At 54.0% G+C, this 13594-nt stretch overlaps 1 protein-coding gene and 1 long non-coding RNA gene across 2 annotated transcripts in view; one reads left to right on the forward strand and one right to left on the reverse strand.

Moving 5' to 3' along the window:
- The first annotated feature begins 461 nt into the window (after nt 1-461).
- Nucleotides 462-13594, forward strand: part of CPT1A (carnitine palmitoyltransferase 1A) — a 58378-nt gene continuing 45245 nt past the window's right edge. Inside the window, exon 1 of the mRNA XM_043924523.1 lies at nt 462-596. The gene's annotated coding sequence lies outside the window, so the exon portion shown is untranslated. The remainder of the gene's footprint in view (nt 597-13594) is intronic.
- LOC122708273 lies at nt 2021-2784 on the reverse strand. The gene is made up of 2 exons (XR_006345083.1): nt 2566-2784; nt 2021-2475 (listed from the first exon to the last, which is right to left on the reverse strand). It is a non-coding gene; the product is annotated as an uncharacterized LOC122708273 (long non-coding RNA).

Consider the following 13594-nt stretch of genomic DNA (forward strand, 5'->3'; position numbering starts at 1 on the left):
ATTTGAGGTGTGGGCTCTAGGATCAGACCCGGGCCCACAGTCGGATCCATCTTCTTAGTGTGATCTTAGTGGGCAGGTTAGTGATCCCTTCTCCAGCCCGGGCTAGGATCAGCTATTTATAGGAGTGCCCTGAGGATTATACCGGGCAATGCCTATAAAGGTCGAGCACGAGCTAGGCACTGCGCTGAGCGCGTTTATGGGCATGGCCCTAATGAGCTGACCCATTTTTCAGATTTGAAAACTGAGGTTCACAGGGCGAGAAATCTCCCCCTAGGCCCCAGGCTTGCAGAAGCGGAGGTGGCGTGACCCACTCCCATCCCCGCACCCCCGCCAGCCTCAGTTTCCTCGCGGGCCCAGCTGTCCAGGGCGCCCCGCCCCTGCGGATGCCCCGCCCCGTCCAGGCCCCGCCTCCGGCCCGCCGGGCGCCGGGAGTCGCCGCCCGCCCGGCCGCAGCCCCGCGCGCCTCAGCCAATCGGCCTCGGCCGGCGCCGGGTACATTCAGCCTCGCCCGCGGTCCTCCCGCCCCCGGCTCCCGCTCGCCGCTCGCTCACTCGGCCGCCGCTGTCGCTGCCGCTGCATCTCTGTCCGCACACTCGGTAAGGCCGGGCTGAGTCCGCGCGCAGCGGGGAGGGCGGGCGGGCGCCGAGCACTGGCTGCGGCGGGGCCCGGGGCCGGGGGCGGACGGAGATGACAGGGGCCCCGATTGAGGCGGGGCGCGGGGGAGGGGGGGGCACTTCTTGGGCTGGGGCCGCAGAGGGACTCGGGGTTCGTGGAGAGCTCGAAACTGGAGCGAGGAGGAACGCCACATCCCCCGCAGTGGACCGGGTATAGGGGGTCCGCGCCGGGGTCGCGATGCTGGAGAGCAGTCCGGTGCGGCTGCAGGTTAGGGATGCTCTCAGCCCTTCGAACTTAGCAGGACGTCTCCAGCCGGGGGCCCTTAAGGCCACCGGCTCCCTTTCTCTTCCTATTTCACCCTCATTTCCAAGGCGTGGGTAGTTTGGGTCTGGGGGTCAGTCCGAGAGTCGGTCGGCCTGGGGACAGGTACCGTACGGGAGCTGGCGGGGTGCTTGACTCTCCGGACTTGGCACGATGCCCCTGGCCGGGGGCCACCAGGACCGCCGCCTCCCTCTCCCCTCCCTGTACCCCACTCCCCTCGCCGAAGGGGTTTGGGTCTGGGGATCCGCACGCAGTAGGGCAGCGGGAGTGATGCTCAGCCCTCCGGACCTGGCAGGGGACTCGAGCAGGGCGCTGCGGATCCTTTCTCGATCTCACCCCATCCCTCCCCCTCCTGGGGTGGATTGGGTCTGGGGTGCAGTCGCCGGATCGCGGGCCGGTCCTAAGCGGGAGCCAGAGGGACGCTAGGGACCCAAAAGGACGCTGCGGACCCCCCTCCAGGCGTCCGCCCCCGCAGTGCAGCCGTGGGGACACGCCCTTGGCGCTGGGACTCAGGCGCAGTCCGAGCGCCCTAGGTGCATGCGGAACGGGGCGCCGGGCCTGGGTCCCCGCTCGCGAGTGTCCTCCATCCCCGCGTGCGGCGCGCGGTCTAGGGCAGGTGGGCGCGGAGGCTGCCCAAGGTCGTGCCGGGGCAGGGAACTGTCTTGCGGGGGGTGGGAGGGCGTGGGGGCCTCACGTGACCAGGCCCAGGCGAACTTGGCCTGCGAGCCCGGACGGCGTGGTCAGGGCGGTGGAGCATCCCGGGCTCCGTCAGTCCCTAACCCCAACTCCCTAGGCGAGCCGACAGCCAGTCTCTTTCGTTTTGTTTGGAAAGACCGTCGGTCAGCGTCTTTATTTTGTAAATCGGTGGTTGACTTTCATTAAAGCCAAAGAGAAGGATGATCATACTCTTCACTCCAAGAGTTAAAAATCTCGACTCTTCAGGTTAAATACAGAGCAGGCTTAATATTCCCAACTCGGAACTACTCTCGGTTCCTCTGCGTTCCATGTGCTATTAAAATATTGAAGGGCAGATTTTAGTAGGAAACTGATAACTTTGTAAGCTACTTAGTAAAATGAAATTCAGTTTAACCTCTTGAAACGTGTATTTTGTTACACCTTTTGTTGTTGTTACACCATTTTCTCACACAGGCGTCCGGTTTCTGGTCATTCCAGATATTCAAGCATGTTTACTTCTAAACCCCAAGCCAAATGAATAAAAAATGGTTGAGCACACTGGTCTTTTTTTTTTCCCTTAATGCCAACAAGCATCAGCGCCCCCCCCCCCCACCCTTCCAAATTATTTAAGGTGATACTGTTTATCGTGGAGGCAGGGGAGTGTTGAGCTGTGATAGGAACTGGAGGCTGCGTTCTTGCCGCGTTTGGGGTGGTTCTGCCTCTGCGGGTCCCAGGGCTCCTTTTCGTATGTAAATGACCGGTTTCCTTCCGAAGATGTGTGGCGAGATCTGATCTTGAATGCTGAACTCCATCCGAACAGCTGTGAGAATCGGGAGAAGGGCCACCTTGAGCCGTGCATATACTCTGTATCAGACAGGAAGAAACGGGGCGTCATGCACCGGCCCAAATAACCTTTCGAGTTTGTACTGAAAACAAGAGTTGAAGGGAATGCACCTGGCGTCGCTGCCGCCCTTAGCCCCAGGCCCGTGGTCACCGAGCGGTCAAGCCTGGGTGTCCGGGGAGTCCTGGGGCGAGGGCGCGGACTTACGCAACCCTGGCCCCGCGCGCCGGTTCATGGAAGCACCGTTAATTGTTCTCGGGCTTCGCGGTGAGCCCCTTCCGGAGGCGCCGTGCGCTCGCGGGGCGCGGTGCCGCCCTTCCTACGTGGGTTGTCTTGGGGGACACCAGGCTCCTCACTGTCCCCAAGGCTGACCACGCAGGCCTTCCCACCCAAAGGCGCTTTTTGTCGCCTGCTGCCTCCGGGGTGACCGCGCTGGCGACGCGCGCCAGCTCGTTCCGGAAGGTCTCCGGGCTGGGCCGGTGGAACAGGATCTGCGCGCCGCGGACGCGCCAGGCCGGGGGCGGGGCTCGCCGTAACCTTTCCCCTACTTTTCTCAGCCGTCACGTGACGCCCGCGGGAGGGGCGGGGCGCGCCGACCGCAGTTGCTGGCGGCCGCGGCGAGGACGCCTTCCAAGCAAGCAATTAAAGCCGCAGCCTGGAGTCTGAAGGCGGTGGGAAGGTGGGAGGCGAAAACGCGCTCCCGCTCCGGGCCCCGGGCTGTTTCTGCACTTTGATCGGATGCATTTTTTCCTTTGTTGGAAAAAAGTGTTTAGTCACTCCGCATGGTTGTTGTTGGCAGACCCGACCGAGTGCTGCTGCCGCTGGAAGCCTGCACTTTGAATTCCGGAAAAAATTGCTGCTTTTAAGAATAAAATTGTTGTTCCAGCTGGTCTGTTTCAAGTGTGTTTCGGAGATTTTCTGTCTCCCAACTTCAACGAGGCCTCTGCTCTAGCCCCTCTTTTGAGCGTTTCCTGCGAGGACGTTTCTGTTTAAAAAAAATTGGTAATACAAGCCCAGGATGCGAAACGAAGTGGGTACCAATGGGAATTCAGCACACAACTGACTGCATCTCTCGTGCCCCTCCCGAGAAGCCATCCCTATTGTTCCTTTGACAACTGCAGAGATAGTCTAGGCGGTACAGGGCATTTAAAAGAAAATCTGCTAGTTAACACAAATAAGGAATATTTTCTGCTTGTTGATTTCTGATTATTTTGCTGCCTTTTGTGAACTTCAGCTTTTGCCCCCAAGCAAATATGAGGTGGACACTGCGTTCCCAGCAGGCCCTGGACTGAGGCCAACTTGACCTCCTTGGATAAGGTGACTGGAATGCCCTTTACTTTTTTTTTTGCATGTGAGTTGTTTTTATGTCCAACAATGTTTCGGGAAGTTAATAATTGAAAGTAACTGCGGTACAGTAGGGCAATGGCCCCATGGAGGGGTGGGAAGCAGGGCAGCCAGGCTCAGCTTCTGAGGGCTTATCAGCTGACTGTTGAACACCAAGTTCTCTAGGTAGAAAGGAAAGGAATTGTTCCTACTCTGGATGTGGCGGTTCACTCCCGTGTCCCAGGAGGTCAGGATCCTCCTAGAGTCTTCCCAGCTGGCCCCTAAGCTGCACCTGCTGCTTCTGCTTCCTAAATGGCTCTTGAACTTAACTTCCTCCCCATTTGCATGAGCCAGAGCAGGCATTCAGGTATTTGTTGTATGAGCGAGGGAAAATTTGAGTCCCTTTCTTCCCTGGATTCTTGTGGGGTTTTCTTTTCTTCTTTTTTTTATATTTGTTTGGGTGCACCAGGTCTTAGTTGTGGCACATGAGAGCTTCGATTTTCATTGCATAATTCGGGATCTTTCGTTGCAGCCTGTGAACTCTTAGTTGTGTCCTGTGGGATCTAGTTCCTTGACCAGGGATCGAACCTGGGCCCCCTGCATTTGAAGCACTCGAAATGTTAGCCACTGGACCACCAGCGAAGGCCCTCCCCTGGATTGCTGTACCCTCCTAAGATGGTGAGGGACCTTTGGGACAGTTGGGTCTCCCTTGGGAAGCCTTGCTTCACCTCGCCATTACCAGGGTCAGGGACTCCTGCCAGCTCTGTCCTTCCCCACATCAAGGGGTCAGGATCCCCATCTCCCACCAGTATGCTGGCTTCCTCTGGGCTCCCAAGGCTCTTGACCCCCAACACGCACACAGCATTCAGCAGGATATGTTAGGTTGTGTTCCAACATCCTGGTAGGGAGGGGAGTCGGCTCCTTAAGGACAGGCAGTGACTTCCTAAGGAGTCACTCTGTGCCACACAATTAAACTAGTAGTACATGTTTGTACTGAAAGCAAACACAAAATAACCTTGCCTTTAAAAAAATTGTTTTATACCGTAGCTTGGACTTTGTTTTTTCTGAAATACTTCATTTGTAAGATTATGCCTGTATCACTGATTTTTCCCCAAGTGTCAGCTCATCTGTGCCCTTTTTAAAAGATTTCAGTTCAGTTCAGTCGCTCAGTCATGCCCAACTCTTTGTGACCCTATGGACTGCAGCACGCCAGGCTTCCCTGTCCGTCACCAGCTCTTGGAGCTTACTCAAACTCATGTCCGTTGAGTCGGTGATGCTCAGAATTTTGGTTTCTTTCAACTATCACCAGCATAGATTGTTGTGCAGAGTGAAATGTAGCAATGATGCTGTTAAATGTCAAAGACGTTTAGTGGCGGTATCAAGTACAGTAGCAAGAGGTGGGATGGGACCCACACGGCGACCTACACTCTTAGAGGACTGCCGCTGGGCTGCGACTGCAGTTGGGAAGGTACAAAGTGTGTTCCTGCGCTGGAGGCCTGATGTGAGTTATGGGCAATGTGCATACTTTATTTGCCAGGAAACAGGTCTTATGAATGATGATGACATTTGCTCTAGGCCACACACACACACACACACACACACATCTGAGTATGTGGCGGAGCTGGAATCTGAACCTCCATCTGTGTTCTCCGAAGCTTGTGCCCCCTCCTCTAACAGGCTGCTTCCCAGACCACTGTGCAGGTCGAGGGCCTGGGTGTTGGTGCTCCCCCACCTCTGGGCCCACTGGACATGACACCAAATCAGCTGTGTGTGTTTCTGGGTTTCCATTTCCTCCTCTCTAAGGCGGTACTTCCGACACCTGTCATCCTGTCTCAGGGGGGTTTTATGAGGCTCCCTCAGGGACCAGATGTGAGAGTAGTTTCCAGGGTGTGAATCCCTTGGCTGTAGGCAGGTTTTATGGGTACCGCTGCCTTCTGCAGCCCCCAGATGGGAACGTGGTTTGACCAGTTCAGTTGCCCTTTTGGGTGCAAAGGAGAAGTGCACGGGTGGCAAATACAGGGCACCCCCTCCCCCTGCCAGGGTTTTGGAGGGAACCACTCCCCGTTGGGGAGGAGAGGTTCTGCCAACTCTCTTGGGTGGATGCGTGCCCCACCCAGCTGTCTTCACTCAGGCCCTTGTGCTGATGTGGGCCAGTCTGGAGGGGGTCCTTCTGGGTGGGCATCCAGAGAAAAACACCTGAGTAGGTAGCACAGTTAACTGGGGCCTGCCAAATTCTGTGTTTTCTTTCTTTCTTTTCTGTTGGCCACGCCTCATGGCTTGCTGTCGTTCGGTCGCTCCGTCGCGCCTGGCTCTTTGGGACCCCGTGGACCGCAGCACGCCAGGCTTCCCCGTCCTTCGCTGTCTCCCTGAGCTTGCTCACACTCGTGTGCATTGAGTCGGTGATGCCATCCAAACATCTCATCCTCTGTCGTCCCCTTTTCCTCCTGCCCTCAGTCTTTCCCAGAATCAGGGTCTTTTCCAGTGAGTGGGCTTTTCGAATCAGGTGGCCAAAGGATTGGAGTTTCAGCTTCAGCATCAGTCCTTCCAATGAAGGACTCTAGGATATTATTCCAGTGCCTGAATTCGTGCTGGGTCACTTCAGTCATGCCTGACTCCATGCGACCCTGTGGACTGTAGCCCGCCAGGCTCCTCTGTCCGTGGGAATTCTCCAAGCAAGAATACTGGAGCAGGTTACCATTTTCTACTCCAGGGGATCTTCCCGACCCAGGGATGGAACCCGAGTCTCTGTCTCCTGCATTCACAGGCGGGTTCTTTACCACTAGCGCCACCTAACAGTTCCCAGATCAGGGATCCAACCTGTGCCCCCTGCAGTGGAAGCACAGAGTCTTAACCCCTGGGCCACCAGGAAGTCCCCAAGACATTCTGTATTTTCCTTATACAGATATGGCCCTCAGTTCTTTTTCTTGCCGAGATTTATCTGATCAATCATCACTTGTGGATGTGGCACAGTATAAGGCTTACATTTGAATTTGCTTTATTTTCACAGCAGCTCTGTAGGCAAAAGCTGTTGTTTATCAAGAGCCACAGAAAAAAGGATAATGATGCAGAATTCCCCTGTAACCTGCCTTGACTCAGCATCTTTACCCTGTAAACGTGAATGGTTTATTATGATATACTTCACTGTGAGAAATGAACCATGTGGCCAGTTTAAATAAAGCGGAAATGAACCATGTGGCCAGTTTAAATAAAGCGGTTATTAAATAATGCGGTTGTTCAGCGCTCAGTCATGAATTCAAGACGTAGCCCTTCATGAACGAAAGCGCCTGCCCCTTTCCTGTGCATGGAGCCCTCCCCAGAATTTACAGGGAGGTTCTGCGCTCTGAGTCTCACGTTCTTTTTTAAGTAATTGTATGTATTTATCTATGGCCGTGCTGGGTCTTCGTTGCTGCCTGGGCTTTTCTCTAATTGTGGTTAGCGGGGGCTACTCTCTAGTTGTTGGCGTGCAGGCTTCTTGCTGCCGTGGCATCCCTTGTTGCAGAGCACAGACTTAATTGCTCCACGGCTTGTGGGATCTTCCCGCATCAGGGCTCGAACCCTTGTCTCCTGCACTGGGAGGTGGATTCTTTACCTCTGAGCCATCTGAGAATCTCCCCTGAGTCCCATTCTTACCTCCATCAGAGTAGGGAAAGAGTAATTTGTGTGTGTTTGTGTATACACTTACTGAAGAAACACAATAGCGCAATTACAGCGAATCACGTCTGCAAGGGAACAAGGACGTGGCTCGTGACCGAACGGGGCTCGGGTGTCTGCACTCAGGTGGAGAGGAGCCCTTTCATTCTGTCTTTCCATTACTGCTAAGTTTTGCCCGCACCTAAACTCTCACTCTTATCATCAGCCAAATGGCTGAATACTAGAGAGTAAGCAGGAATGGAAGAGTCGTGAACCCCCTAGGCTGGAGAAGCCTTCCTGAACCTTCCTGGCGCTTTCCTTGAAGTGCTCTGGGTCGCAGTGCTGAGGTCAGCCTGGAGACCGCCTTGGCCATCAAGCACAGCAGGAAACACGCTTTCCCCAAGTTGGAGCCAGTCCTGGAGGGCAGAACCAGCCTTCAGGAGCCAAGCAGAACCCTCCCAGGTACTGGTTACCAGAGAACAGAAGAATATGTTGTTGATGACAAAATAATTGCTCTGCTTTCAGCTAAAGATGATGCTACACATTCTCCACTTGCAGTAGCTTCTCTCAAGAGGGTTTCCAGGGACGTCCCTGGTGATCCGGTGGTTAAGAATCTGCCTTCCAGTGCAGGAGACACAGGTTTGACTCCTCATTGGGGAACTTAAATCCCACATGCCAAAACTAAGACCCAGGGCAGCCATAAATGTTGTTTAGTCGAAAAGTCGTGTCTGACTGTTTGTGACCCCACGGACTGTAGCACATCAGACTTTTCTGTCCACGAGGTTTCCCAGCCAAGATTGTTGGAGTGGGTTGCCATTTCCTTTTCCAGGGTATCTTCCCAACCCAGGGGTTGAACCCATGTCTCCTGCACCGGCAGGCGAATTCTTTACCACTGAGCCACCAGGGAAGCCAGGGATAACTAAATTTTATTTTAATTTTTTTTTTAAAAGGGGGTGGGATGTCCTTCAGCCTCCCCCTGGTGAGGGATACCGACTGTGCCCCTGGAGACCCTGCCTGGTATTCATGCTGCGCTCAGCTATCGCTTCCTGGGGGTGACCTCTTCTCAAAGGAGTCCCAGCTCATTTGTTTGCTGCTGGATGAGATGGGTTTTAACAGAAGGCAGGGCCTGCTTCTTTGGGCTTGTGAATTGTGCAATTCTAGCAGGAAGACTGGAGCATGGGAATAACTTGAGAGTTGGCACCCACTGCATTTGCAATTACTGTCCTTTTACTGCTGGTTGCAATCACCTCATTTTGGTTATGATAGAGTGACCTAATTTTTCTGTGTCATAACTCTAGGAATCTTAAGTGGAACTTTGTACGGAGTGCTTACCACTTAACTTGGAGTTGGACCTGAGCCTGATTCCCAGCTTTGCTGTTTGCTAGCTGTGACCTTGGGCAAGTTTCTTGACGTCCAAGACTTGTAGTAAATGAGATGGCATCAGTAAATCCTAGGATTCTAGTGGGAGTTAAATGGGTTAATGCAGATAAAACATGCATCACATTGTCTGGCATATGCCAAACGCTTTGGTAGAAAGAATGTTTTGTATCTTCATTGTTAATAGCAAAAAATTGGTCTGTATGCCCTATTTATCTATCTCTCTACCCGTGAGCTACCTCTCTCCTTATCTGTTGATTTCAAGACTATATTGAAAGACTTCTTTGTTGTTCAGTCGCTAAGTCCTGTCCAACTTTTTACAGTCCCATGGATTGCAGCACGCCAGGCCTCCCTGTCCATCACCAACTCCCAGAGCTTGCTCAAGCTCACGTCCATTGAGTCAGTGATGCCAGCCAACCATCTCATCCTCTGTCACCCCGTTCTCCTCCTGCCCTCAATCTTTTCCAGCACTGGGTCTTTTCCAATGAGTCAGCTCTTTGCATCAGGTGGCCAAAGTATTGGAGCTTCAGCATTTGTTAATTTCAAGACTGTATTGAAAAACTTCTGACAACACATAATTTATTGTGTGTTGCCATTGCTATGAAGTTTTCTTGGACGTCTGCTGTCACAAGGCCAGTTTTTATTGTTTGCTTTTATTATAGAGGTGATTTCACATCTCAGTTTCCCCCAGGCCTTTTTGAAGTCTTGACCTGCACTTTGCATTGGGTGACCTTTCACCTCCTTTCCTGCCGCCTGTTGCAGAACCACAGTGGGGGCGGGGAGGTGGGCGGGACTGGGACCGGCTCTGAAGGAAGCCAGATACCCTTGAGGGAAATAGAAAGTCTTATGAATGACTTCTTGATTACAAAACCAGTGTTAGGATTTGCAGGCCACTGGCTTCCGAGGTGAAAGGCTTTTGTTTGAAGGATTGGCTGCGGAGAAAGAGGCAAAGTGAACACATTTGGAAAACAAAGTACAGACCAATTCATAGGCTAAGAATCTTGGGGGCTGGCTTTGGGCAACACTGTTAAAATGAACGTAATTTTACCAAAATTGAATGGGACATGCAGCATTTTCCCCCAGATTGGAGAACTGTCTGTGGACTTGTTGTTTGTTCAGAGAATTCAGCAAGAATTTGTGTCTTGGGGAGCTTTACAGCTTATGATGAGAGATTAAATGAACAATTGACAAGTGAAAGTCATTTTCGCAGCAAGTACCGCTGAAATTGCTGGATGTAACTGATAGAATTTCCTGTGCTTCCAGAATGTGGATTCCAAGGCAGGCACTTGGGAGAGGGAGCTGTGAGCCAGGTGTGAAGCAGGGAAAGAGAAATTTAAAAAAAAAAAAAAAAAAAAAACGGGCAGAAGTCACCTCAGCTGTAAATCAGAGTTCCCAGGCTGCAGAGCAGGACCTGTGGGTGGGCCTGGCCAAAGAGGAGGTGACCGGGGGCCTGAGCTTGGGAGGGAATTTAAGACCAGAGGTGTGAATTTTTAAAATGGCAATAAATAGGTCATTATGCTCAGCCGGGGCGTCTTATTCTGGATCTTGGTGTTTTCGTGGAGCAGATTAGCGTAAGGTGCTTAAGTGCCCTGGTACAGACCTTCGTGCCAGTCTCTCTCTTCTAGTGGCCCTCCTGGTTTCTAAGGTGGCACCGTCCCAGGGTTCCCACGTTCAGCCAAGGTGGGCGGGGCTGGCAGCAGCACCCAGGAGTGTCCCAGGTGGGGCTTCTGGTGGGCGCTATCCACGTGATGCACCTGGAAGCGACTTCTGTCCTGCCAGGGAGAACAAACGGGTCTGTAGCCCCACTACACTAGTGGTAAAGAATCCGCCTGCCGTTCAGGAGACTTGGGTTCTAATCCTTGGTCAGGAAGATCCCCTGGAGGAGGGCACGGTGACCCACTCCAGTATTCTTGCCTGGAGAATCCCATGGACAGAGGAGCCTGGCGGGCTACAGTCCATGGGGTTGCAGAAGTGTCGGACATGACTGAAGTGACTTAGCACGCATGCATGGACAGCCCCCCTGCAGGCGGGCACACACAGAGAGGGCTTTGTTTTCAGCGTGTCGGATCAGTCACTGGATGTCTCCCTGCAGCTGAGGGCTTGCTGCCATCAGCAGCCACTTCCGCTTTACCCCTGAGCTGTCTGGGCACACATGGCAAGCAGTGACCTCGCATCAGGAATAGTCCCCAAGGGGCTTCTCCCGTCACCCAGCCAGACCTTGGGGGGAGGAGCAGCCAGCCTGTGCTCCCAGGCGGTGCTCCCGCTGTCCCTCTCTCTCTGTCCCCTCCAGCTCAGGGTTCTAGTCAGAGGGCCTCCAGTCTTTGCCCAGTGATGGTTTGCAAGAACAAGGGAATGACAGAAAAGGAGACTGTGCTCATGTCTTCTCCTCTCCTCCAGCCTCCCAGGACCCCGGGGCACAGCTGCACGTTCTGCGCGTGGGTCCCAGCGGTCATGCTGGAGTATACCTTGTCCCCAGGGAAGGCACCTCTCCCCACCCAGGGGTGGGGGTGGGAGTGATCCTGGGGGGAGGGGCGTTGTACCGCCCCCACACCAGCAGGTGGGGGATGGAGGGAGGACCACCCCAGCACATTCACATGGCAGGCAGTGAGGTGTTTCAAGGAGCGATGGCAGGGAGCGTGTGGGAAGGATGCAAGATGGGTTTTCAGCTGACTTGTTCTGGCATCAGCGGGGCTTGAAGCGAGTCGTCCGCACAGATACAAGTCCAGGCCCCAGGCAGGGCCCTGTGGGTGACCAACTCCCGGTGCAAGGGGGCTGGAAGAGGACCCCCAGGGGATGAACCGGTAAGACAGTCTGCGTGCCCGGTGATCTTACCCAGGAGGGAGAGGAAGCTGGAGGTTGGGCTGGCACATGGGGTAGGCTGCACACAGTGTGGCCTGCTCGCCTGACCCTGGGGCCCTGGAGTGCCTTTTGACTTCATCCTGGAAGGTTGAAGGGATCCAGAAAAGGAGCTGTGCAGTGTAAGTGGCCCGGATCCAGACACAGGCCCGGCCTGCCAGCTGGCCCCAGGGCCTTCCTTCTTGCGGCGTGTTGGGGTTCCCTGCTGTGCTCACAGAGACAGCAGGGCTGTGCCAGCCAGGTCGGGGGTGCCTCAGGGCTCCAAGGAAGCGGACCAGGCAGGCAGGGCTGGGGACAAGGCGGTCTCTGATCAGCATGGCGAAAGATTAGTATCTGTTCCTTCCAGGAAGAGGGTATGTAGGGGTGATTCCTTGCTCTAGTGTGTTGGCAGTCTCTCCTGCTTCAAGATAGAAAACATCCTGCTGTGTTAATATAGTAAAGTTGCTGCTTCAGTTCAGTTCAGTCGCTCAGTCTCCTCTGACTCTTTGCGACTCCATGGACTGCAGCAGGCCAGGCTTCCCTGTCCATCACCAGCTCCTGGAGCTTGCTCAAACTCATGTCCATCGAGTTGGTGATGCCATCCAACCATCTCGTCCTTTGTTGTCCCCTTCTTTTCCCATTCACTGGGGCTCCTCATAATTCCTGAATGTCCAAGAGTTTATTTCAGCCTGCCTCCTTGCCCGAGAGCAGATCTTGCCTCCCCACCCCCACCCAGCCTCACCTGGAGGCAGTTTGCTCCCAAGGCAAGTGGAGTCATCAGTGTGGGGAGGGCACTCCTAGGTGACCCTGCCCTGGTTCAACTCCAGGCCCCTTTACCTTCATGGCAGGGCTGCTCACCTGATTGACTCCAGGTAAACATCCTGAGGGGCAGCTCGGCAATCTGTTGGCAAAGTCCCCACCACTCTGGTGTGTTCTTGTTTGGTTGCTAAGTCATGTCCAACTCTTTGCGACCCTGTGAACTGCAGCCCCGCCAGGGCCCTCTCTGTCCATGGGATTCTCCAGGCAAGAATATTGGAGTGGGTTGCCATTTCCTTCTCCAGGGGATCCTCCTGACCCAGGGATTGAACTCATGTCTCCTGCATTGGCAGGCAGATTCTTTACCACTGAGCTACCAGGGAAGCCCCTCCTAACCACTGGACCGCCTAGGAATTCCCAAGTTTTTATAGGAGGTGATTCCCGTCCCATCCCATCCACCCATCTAACATGTACACGTCAGTGATTTTTAGTATATTCACAAATGTGTGCAGCTGTGACCCCAGTCAATTTGGGAACATTTCATCACCCCCAAAAGATGCCCTCCCTGCCTTTACCCCCCACTTTCCCCTGGCCCTAGGCAGCCACTGCTTTCTGTCTCTGTAGACTGTGCCTGTTCTGGACATTTAACATACCAGGAATCATCCAACATGTGGTCTGGCGTGCTGCAGTCCATGGGGTTGCAAAGAGTCGGACACAACTGAGCGACTGAACAGCAGTGTCTGGCTGCTTTCACTCGGCATCAAGTTTTCAAGGTTCATCCGCACAGGGGGCTGTGTCAGTGCTTCATCCCTTTGTATTGCCTGTGAATAGCATCCCGTTGATGGATAGAGCGCGTTTTGTTTACCCATTGTCAGTGGGAGGATGCTTGAGTTGCTTCCACTTTTTGCTCATTATGAATAATGCTACTGTGAACATCCATGTGCAGGTTTGGGTGTGGGCATACGTTTTCAGTTTGCTGGGCATGTGCCTGGGAGCGGAATTGCTGGGTCCCATGGTGACTGCGTTTGGCCATCCGAGGAGCTGCCAGACTGACATTCCCCCCAGCCAGGCACAAGGGTTTTGATTTCTTTGCATCTTAATGACTGCCATCCTGGTGGGTGTGAAGTGGTCCTTTGCTGCATCTCTGCTTTGCATTGCCCTCACCGCTGCAGGGGGCAGTATTTACAATTCTAAATGTCTCCAACTTCAAGGCTGTGAATG

Source organism: Cervus elaphus, chromosome 2 (genome assembly GCF_910594005.1).
Source record: "Cervus elaphus chromosome 2, mCerEla1.1, whole genome shotgun sequence".
In the NCBI taxonomy this organism is placed as follows: Eukaryota; Metazoa; Chordata; class Mammalia; order Artiodactyla; family Cervidae; genus Cervus; species Cervus elaphus.